We start from the raw sequence: 8605 nt of genomic DNA, 5'->3' as shown, positions 1-8605 counted from the left end.
GCGCTATAGCTACTTTTTTTTCAAATTTTCTGGTACTTGCAGCAACAGTTGCTGCAACTCATCACTTAGGCCGTGCTGTCGTTCTGTCGTAATGGACCTTCGAATCTTGTTTACTTCACTGGTATCCACCTCCCCTGTTGCGTTCTGAGCTACTACTACTACTACTACTACTACTTTTTTTTTTAAATGGCCTCCCGCTTCCCCCAATAGCCACACCTTCGCCACAATTTAATTACCTTAATATTAAATATCCTAATACATAAGAAGCTATCCTATCTGTGTTAAATTAGTTGAGCCGCAGATCTATGCGTCATTCAGTGACAGTAGCCTCATAGTCAATATCTGCAGCAGTTGTCGGAGTTGGGGCAGAAGCTCTCGTTCCCCTGAGGAAGAGCAAAGCCGACTGAAGGAGAGAGAAAGACAGTCGACATCTCATCCAGGCTGTAACATAACTTCTAGGCTGCTGCTTCTGTTCGGAGATCACCTCCGCGAGTCTGGCGTAGAAACATCTTGCACTTGGTCCCATCCCACCAGAGGTTGTGAACACTAGAGGAGTGAAGCTGCCTTGATCAACGTTTTGAATTCTCTTCCCATATGCCCTTCTCTTGTCGTTCTCGTTCCTCCTATGTGCAGCATCGAGAGCTAGGTTACGGTGACATGCGGCCATGGGATCAAAAATCCTGATGTCGAAGAAAGCTCGCTGTCCCCGCGTCCAGAATCCTCGAGCACTGACGTTCACACGGGCTTCGTTAGATGTGTTTGAAGTCCTGTGTTGGAAGATCTCGCCATCCAATGGAAGGAGGGTCGGTTCTACCATGACATCCCGGCAGATTTCCTTCAACATATTTGCTGTGAGGTCCCTTACCTCGTCATGCCTCATGCATATGAAGCCCCCTTCTTGCACACCATGGCGTGATCGCCATCATAGGAAGAGCCACACACGCATTGGGAGGGCAAACCTTCTACTGTCCGACCGTACCTTAGAGCAATGGCATCTGTAAATTCTTGTTTATTAAGACTGAAACCATTTGCCCTTATCGGTAACGTAGTTAACCAGTTCGAGGCGCCCACCTCCTGCGCTATAGCTACTTTTTTTTCAAATTTTCTGGTACCTGCAGCAACAGTTGCTGCAACTTATCATTTTGGCAGTGCTGTTGATCTGTCATAATGGACCTACGAATATTATTTACTTCACTGGTCTCCACTTCCCCTGCTGCATTCTGGGCTATTATGTGGTCCGTGAGGGCTGCCGTGAGCTTAAGTGAATTTTGATGTTCAGTGGCAGCAATCTCCTCTGGATTTGTTAGTCCCATCCCTCCCAGTCTTGATGGAAGTGCAAGAAGTGCTCTTTCTGCTGGAGTTAAGTCAGGGTGTTTCACTAATTTAGGAATGAAATTGACACTGATAACTTCTTCCAGAGGGTGGAGGAAGGGTCCGATATCAGGGATAGTACGAATCAGGTAGTTCCAACGATGCTTGACTCCATGGGTGAATGCAGCAAAGGCCACATGTGGCTCTGTGTTAGCAATCTCAGACAGAGCTTGGATTTCTCTAACCCACTCATTCACCTTTCCCGCTATGTACTTGGTCTTAAGGTCCGCAGTGCCAATTACTGCGCCTAAATGTCTTTGGCCGTCCTTAGTTATTTTGACCCCACTTCCGCCAAAAACCTCCAATAATGATGATAATAATAATAATAATAATAATAACTTCCCCCAGAAACCAATTAACACCCACGTAAGCCGACGGAAACTACCTGTACAATAATATCCCAGGTCAATGAAACTCACAATTTAGGGACTCTTAATCCCTTCCCTCTCTCTCTTTCCCTTTCCTGTCCCCTCTCTCTTCTCCTTCTCCTCTCCCCTTATCCCTTTCCCCTTCTTATTCTATGCCTACCCCTTCCCCCCTCTCTTTTCCTTCTCCTCCCCCCCCTTTCTCTTCTTCTCACCATATCCCTTCCCCCTCCCCTTTTCCTTCTCTCCCTTCCCCTTTTCCCTACGTCAGATACATACCGAATTCGGCCACTTGGAATCATTACTCATGTCCATAAGTAATTTCTCATTGGCTGGCATAAAACACATCCTCAGTGTCCACGTGTCATTACTCGCTGGCAGGCAAAAAAAAACGTGTCACTACTCACGGACAGGCAAAAAAATGGCACTACTCGCTGACTGGCAAAAAAAAACGTGTCACTACCCACTGACAGGCAAAAAAAAACGTGTCACTACCCACTGACAGGCAAAAAAAAACGTTGTCACTACTCGCTGGTTGGCAAAAAAACACTTTCCATGTAAAAGCGTTATCAACCAATCTCTGAGTTATATACTGAATATCCATATGCAACCACTAATGAACGCTGCAGGATAATACTGCACACGATGTTCTAATCCCGTGTTGCTGCTGAACCTACCCACAGTAGCTGCATGAGAGAGAGAGAGAGAGAGAGAGAGAGAGAGAGAGAGAGAGTTAAAACCTCCTCCCTACCTAGTAATAATAAACACCTAGATTACAAGGTGTTGCCTAAACCACTAATCTGCCATTACTTCCAAACTACCACTTATTAATTATCTCTTTCATACACTGTAATTACTATATATATATCCCCCCCTTCCCTCTCCCCCCTCCCCCCCTCCCCTCCCCCCCCCTTATCAACCAATTTTGAATCATTAATAACTCAAGTCACCAGAAGAGAAATTTTATACATTGTCTATATAAATTCATAATACATACATAAATTCAGTATACATATAAATTCATAATAGGCCTACGTATACAGTATAAATTCCTAATATGTAAATATATTACCAATGCGTAAATAAATTCCTAATACATACCGGTTATACAAATTCCTATTATACATATAAATTCCTTATATGTAATAAATTCATAATACATTTATAAATTCCTAAGTTAAAATAATACAGGATCATAAACGTATATGCTGTATATTATCATACAATACTAAAAACATATACAAATAAAATATCTCAAAATTACTTGTGTATGATCATGCGAGTCACATTAAAAATATAGAGTAAAAACGACCTGAAGTTCAGTGATAATATAGAGGGAAGAGTCAGTCAGATTCCTTGAGAAATTTACTGCTGAAGCGAACCAAGTGTCGAGACAGGTATAGAGCATTGAACTGTTCATGAATACTGTGTAGTGTGTGTGTGTGTGTGTGTGTGTGTGTGTGTGTGTGTGTGTGTGTGTCTCACCTACCACAGAAAAACACACACAACGTGACTAACATCTACAAGACTGTGTCAATGATCACAAAAATTCAAACAATGAAATAATAAAATCAATAAAACATCTTAAAACAGTGTTAAAAAATAAGTACCTGGTGTAATTAAGCTCACCCTAAAATGATGAGATCAGGTCAGGTCAGGTCAGGTCAAGTCAGTGTGGGTCAGAGGTCAACCAGTCAGTACCGTGAGTGAGTGATCAACTGTGTTAACTATATATAGCAGACAACGTAACAGGGCAGAGACGCATCATAAATAACACAACAGGCTCAAAGTTTGGTCAAGAGCCTATTCCCCCCCCCCCCGCTTCCTGAGCCACCATTCCAGCACCACCAGGTCTCAAGTCTTAAGTCTCAAGTTTCAAGTCTTAAGTCTCAGGTCTCAAGTCTCAAGCCTCAGGTCTCAAGTCTCAAGCCTTAGGTCTCAAGTTTCAAATCTCAGGTCTCAGGTCTCAAGTTTCAAATTTCTGGTCTCAAGTCTCTGGTCTCAAATTTCAAGTCCCAGGTCTCAAGTCAAGAGGTTAAAAAAAAAACAAAAAAAAAACACCATCTTTAACAGAATATTCAGGAGTTTTAATCGCCTACACAAAGTACTCTAACACCACCATTGTTCTCCTTGGAAATTGAACTGATTAAAGGAAAAGACGGGAATTTCTACTGGTAATTATTTTCAGTTTGTTTTTGAAAGTGTGTTATGGACAACTGTTGCATTAAATTGACAATGAGTGTCTCTCCAATTACACACTACTGTTTGTGTCTGTTTACGTCGCTTCAGTGAAAAAAATGACCCGCGCTTAGGAAGATCTTTTCATAGAAGGAAAGATGAAGAATGATGTAAAAATGATCTCCCACCCCGTAAAGTTCACCTGAGAGCTAATTAGACACGCAGCAGCACCTGAGTGCTAATTAGACACGCAGCACCACCTGAGAACTAATTAGACACGCAGCACCACCTGAGAACTAATTAGACACAGCATCACCTGAGAGCTAATTAGACATGCAGCACCACCTGAGAGCTAATTAGACATGGAGCACCACCTGAGAGCTAATTAGACATGCAGCACCACCTGAGAGCTAATTAGACATGGAGCACCACCTGAGAGCTAATTAAACACAGCACCACCTGACAACTAATTAGACACTCAGCATCACCTGAGAGCTAATTAGACATGCAGCACCACCTGAGAGCTAATTAGACATGGAGCACCACTTGAGAGCTAATTAAACACGCAGCACCACCTGAGAACTAATTAGACAAGCACCACTACCTGAGGATTGAGTGGAGCACGCAGCACCACCTGAGCTAGTGGAGCATGCAGCACCACCTGAGAGCTAATTAGACACCAGCACCACCTGAGAACTAATTAGACACATAGCACCACCTGTGAAACTAATTAGACATGCAGCACCACCTGAGAGCTAATTAGACATGCAGCACCACCTGAGAGCTACTTAGACACATAGCACCACCTGAGAGCAAAATTAGACATGCAGCACCACCTGAGCTAATTAGACACACAGCACCACCTGAGAACTAATTAGACACACATACACCACCTTAGAGCTAATTAGACACACAGCACCACCTGAGGGAAGCTAATTTGACACATAGCACCACTCCCTGAGAGTTAATTAGGTACAGCACCACCTGAAAACTTAGTAGACACATAGCACCACCTGAGAGCTAATTAGACACAGCACCACCTGAGAGCTAATCAGACATGCAGCACCACCTGAAACTAATTAGACACGCAGCACCACCTAGAGCTAATTAGACACAGCACCACCTGAGAGCTAATTAGACACACAGCACCACCTGAGAGCTAGTGAGGCACTCCAGCACCTGAAACAGGTAGACACACAGCACCACCTGAGAGCTAATTAGACACGCAGCACCACCTGAGAACTAATTAGACACACACAGCACCATCTGAGAGCTAATTAGACACGCAGCACCACCTGAGAACTTATTGGACACGCAGCACCACCTGAGAGCTAATTAGACACAGCACCACCTGAGAGCTAATCAGACATGCAGCACCACCTGAGAACTAATTAGACACACAGCACCACCTGAGAGCTAATTAATACTATTTGGTGTAACGAATGGAGCAAGAGATTGACTACTCGATGACTTTCCTAATAATTATTCCTAAAAAATAATCTTCCCGGCGTGTGATGACTGAGCCCGTGGAGTGAACTTACCTTGGGATGTGTGAGTGACGCGTCACTCTCTTGGTGGTGATGCTGGAAGAGGAGGATCACGACGCTAACCCGAGTCGCTGCTGGCAACTCCTCTCTCTCTACCCATCACGCTCTGTTGGTACAAGGGAAAGAGGGTAAGGAGGGTGTTTGGTGTTGCTCCCTACTGTGACACACACAACATTATTATCAACTTACAATAAATGAATCAATGACTGTGATTCTCGTTTAAGACAAAGCATCACTACCTTTATACACGCCATATACCTAAAATAGTGGAGGTTACTACAGCACAATCCAGTAAGATCGTCAACACCAGTAGATAGAATCCACTGTGGCTTATTTTTCAATTGTTTTTTTTTAATTGTATTCTCTGATTTTTGTTTACATTGGTATTAAGATCCCCCCCTCCCCAGGTAATGTAAAGTTGATCAGGTTGTGGAAAAAAATTAACGAAACGATAGGTCCTTCTTCCCCTGACCAACTTCCCTCCTTCTGGGCAGCCCTTCCCCTCCAAGCCAACACTTCCCTGACCAACCCCTCCCCAACAGTCCTCCCCCTGACCAGTCCTTCCCTGACCAACCCTCCCCCTGACCAGTCCTTCCCCTGACCTTCCTTCCCTGACCAACCCTTCCCTGACCAGTCCTCCCCCTGACCAACCCCTTCCCCTGACCAGTCCTCCCCCTGGCCAGCCCTCCCCTGACCAACCCTCCCCTGACCAACCCTCCCCTGACCAGCCCTCCCCTGACCAGCCCTCCCCTAGTAACCCTTCCTCTGGTCAGCCCTCTGACCAGTCCTTCCCCTGACCAACCCTCCCCTGACCAGTCCTCCGCCTGACCAACCCTTCCTCTGGTCCAGCCCCTCCCCCTGACCAAGTCCTTCCTGACCAACCTCCCCTGACCAACCCCTCCCCCCTGACCAGCCCTCCCTGACCAACCCTTCCTCTGGTCAGCCCTCCCCCTGACCAGTCCTTCCCCTGACCAACCCTTCTCCTGACCAACCCTTCCCCTGACCAACCCTCCCCCTGACCAGTAACTGCGGCACTTTACAACTAACGAACACCACTCAAGGGACCACTTTAAGATTAGACACCCAAGCTTATTTCACCTGTAGATTAAACACCCCTACACCCCAACACCCCTACACCCCAACACCCCTATCAAACATATTCTAACAATAACCTAACCTACCCTAACAATAACGTAACCTAACCTAACCTAACAATAACAGCCCAACCCAACCTAACCTAACCTAACCTAACCTAACCTAACAATAACAGCCCAACCCAACCCAACCTAATCTAATCTAACCTAACCATAACCTAACAATTACCTAACCGAACCTCTCCAGATAGCGGCGTTAGGTTGGTTAATCTTTAGCTGGGGCGTCTAGTCTTCAGATGATCCAACACAATACCCCTGGCGTATGAGTGATGCCCCTCTCCTCCCCCATGGTATAAGCGACCCTTCTCTTTAACATTATAAACAAACACCTTCTTGTTACTCCCACACACACACACCCCATCCACACTCCCACACACACACACCCTCCACACACAATCACACCCACACACACACTCCACACACACACGCTCCCACACACACACACACGCTCCCACACACACACACACACACCCCCACACACACACACACACACACACACATTCCTTCAGTTTTATTTTACATGAAGGTTGTGTAGCTACAAGCCAGTTGCTGCACCACGTTCCTCAGTCAAAGAGTTAGGTGAGAAACACACATCCGGATATCTCTCTCTCTCTCTCTCTCTCTCTCTCCTCTCCTCTCTCCCCTTATCTGGGGCTGAAGTCAAAAATTCATTCCATATCACTAATATATACAGTTAATTACCCACGAGATGCATTGGTACTTATCTCCTGTGTGTGTGTGTGTGTGTGTGTGTTTTTGCCACGGCGTCAATAGTATTCAGCCCCAGATCGCCTGGACCCGACCCTCTTCCTCCCTCACCTGTCACCTCTCATAAAACCGTGCTCCCCCTACCATCACCTCCATTCACCTCTCTCTCCTCTGCGACTCTCTTACCCCATCTATCATCACCAGAATCTCTCACACCGTCCATTCTTCTTTACCTTACGTCACACATTCGCCCTGAACCTCGTATAAAATTCATCCCCTTTAACACATTCAAGTTTATCCTCCCATTGTGTTGTGGTGATGACTTTCTAACACAACAAGTCTTGAGGTGGGGTGGGGGACTTTATCAGATGTTCAGGTAATTAATCAATCAATCGGTTTTTGTTGTAATAAACTTCAGTGAGGTGCCTCATCCCCACACCCCCTCTCCCTACTTAAACCACCGCAATATCTTCGTGATGGTGGGCTTTTAAGTGGGGCTTGTATCTCTATACACCCCCCTCCAGCCAGGTCTTCTTCATGCTTATCGACAGTCTGATGGTTGTGCTGTTGGCCTTAAGTGATCATGTAATTTCACCTTTGGCGTTATTTCGGATGGATCTGGTGTTCTTCTTTCTTTCTCTTTTCTTCTATTTCTTCCATTTTCTCTCTTGTTCTTCTTTCTTCTATTTTCTCTCTTGTTCTTCTTTCTGATCTCATTTTTTCATGTCTTCCTTGTTGTTGTTACCGACTCTCTCCATGTTATGCAGTAGTTTCAAAGTAACCCTTATCTCTCTCTCTCTGGTGACGACGTTAGTAAGCAAATACGTAGACAAGTTAAAGCCTAAAAAGGCGCCAGGTCCCGATGAGATATTTGCCAGTATTAAAGGAATGTAAGGAAGAGCTTAGTATGCCCTTGGCAAAAATGTTTAACATGTCCTTAAAAACGGGTGTAGTACCAGAACCCTGGAGGATAGCGAATGTAATACCGATTTTTAAGAAGGGAGATAGATCACTATCCTCTAACTACCGTCCAATCAGCTTAACATCAATTGCATGCAAATTACTGGATGCAATAATTTCAAACTCTCTTCGAAATCACCTGGAGAAGCACAAGTTGATCAAGGATTCCCAGCATGGCTTCACTAGCGGGAGCTTATGTCAAACCAATCTATTAACATTCTTTTCAGCTGTTTTCGAATCAGTGGACGAGGGGTACGACTATGATGTGGTATATTTTGACATTAGCAAAGCCTTCGACAGAGTCCCCCACGGAAGACTAATA

At 45.0% G+C, this 8605-nt stretch overlaps 1 protein-coding gene across 2 annotated transcripts in view; it reads right to left on the bottom strand.

The window, feature by feature from the left end:
- Positions 1–8605, bottom strand: part of LOC121872712 (DNA-binding protein RFX2-like) — a 189597-nt gene that overhangs the window by 161323 nt on the left and 19669 nt on the right. For both annotated transcript variants that reach the window (XM_042375721.1, XM_042375723.1), the window contains exon 2: positions 5456–5567. The gene's annotated coding sequence lies outside the window, so the exon portion shown is untranslated. The remainder of the gene's footprint in view (positions 1–5455; positions 5568–8605) is intronic.

Source organism: Homarus americanus, unplaced genomic scaffold (genome assembly GCF_018991925.1).
Source record: "Homarus americanus isolate GMGI-L3 unplaced genomic scaffold, GMGI_Hamer_2.0 scaffold39155, whole genome shotgun sequence".
Taxonomy (NCBI): Eukaryota; Metazoa; Arthropoda; class Malacostraca; order Decapoda; family Nephropidae; genus Homarus; species Homarus americanus.
The sequence above is the reverse complement of the archived record's forward strand: the minus strand, read 5'-3'. Positions and strand labels throughout refer to the sequence as shown.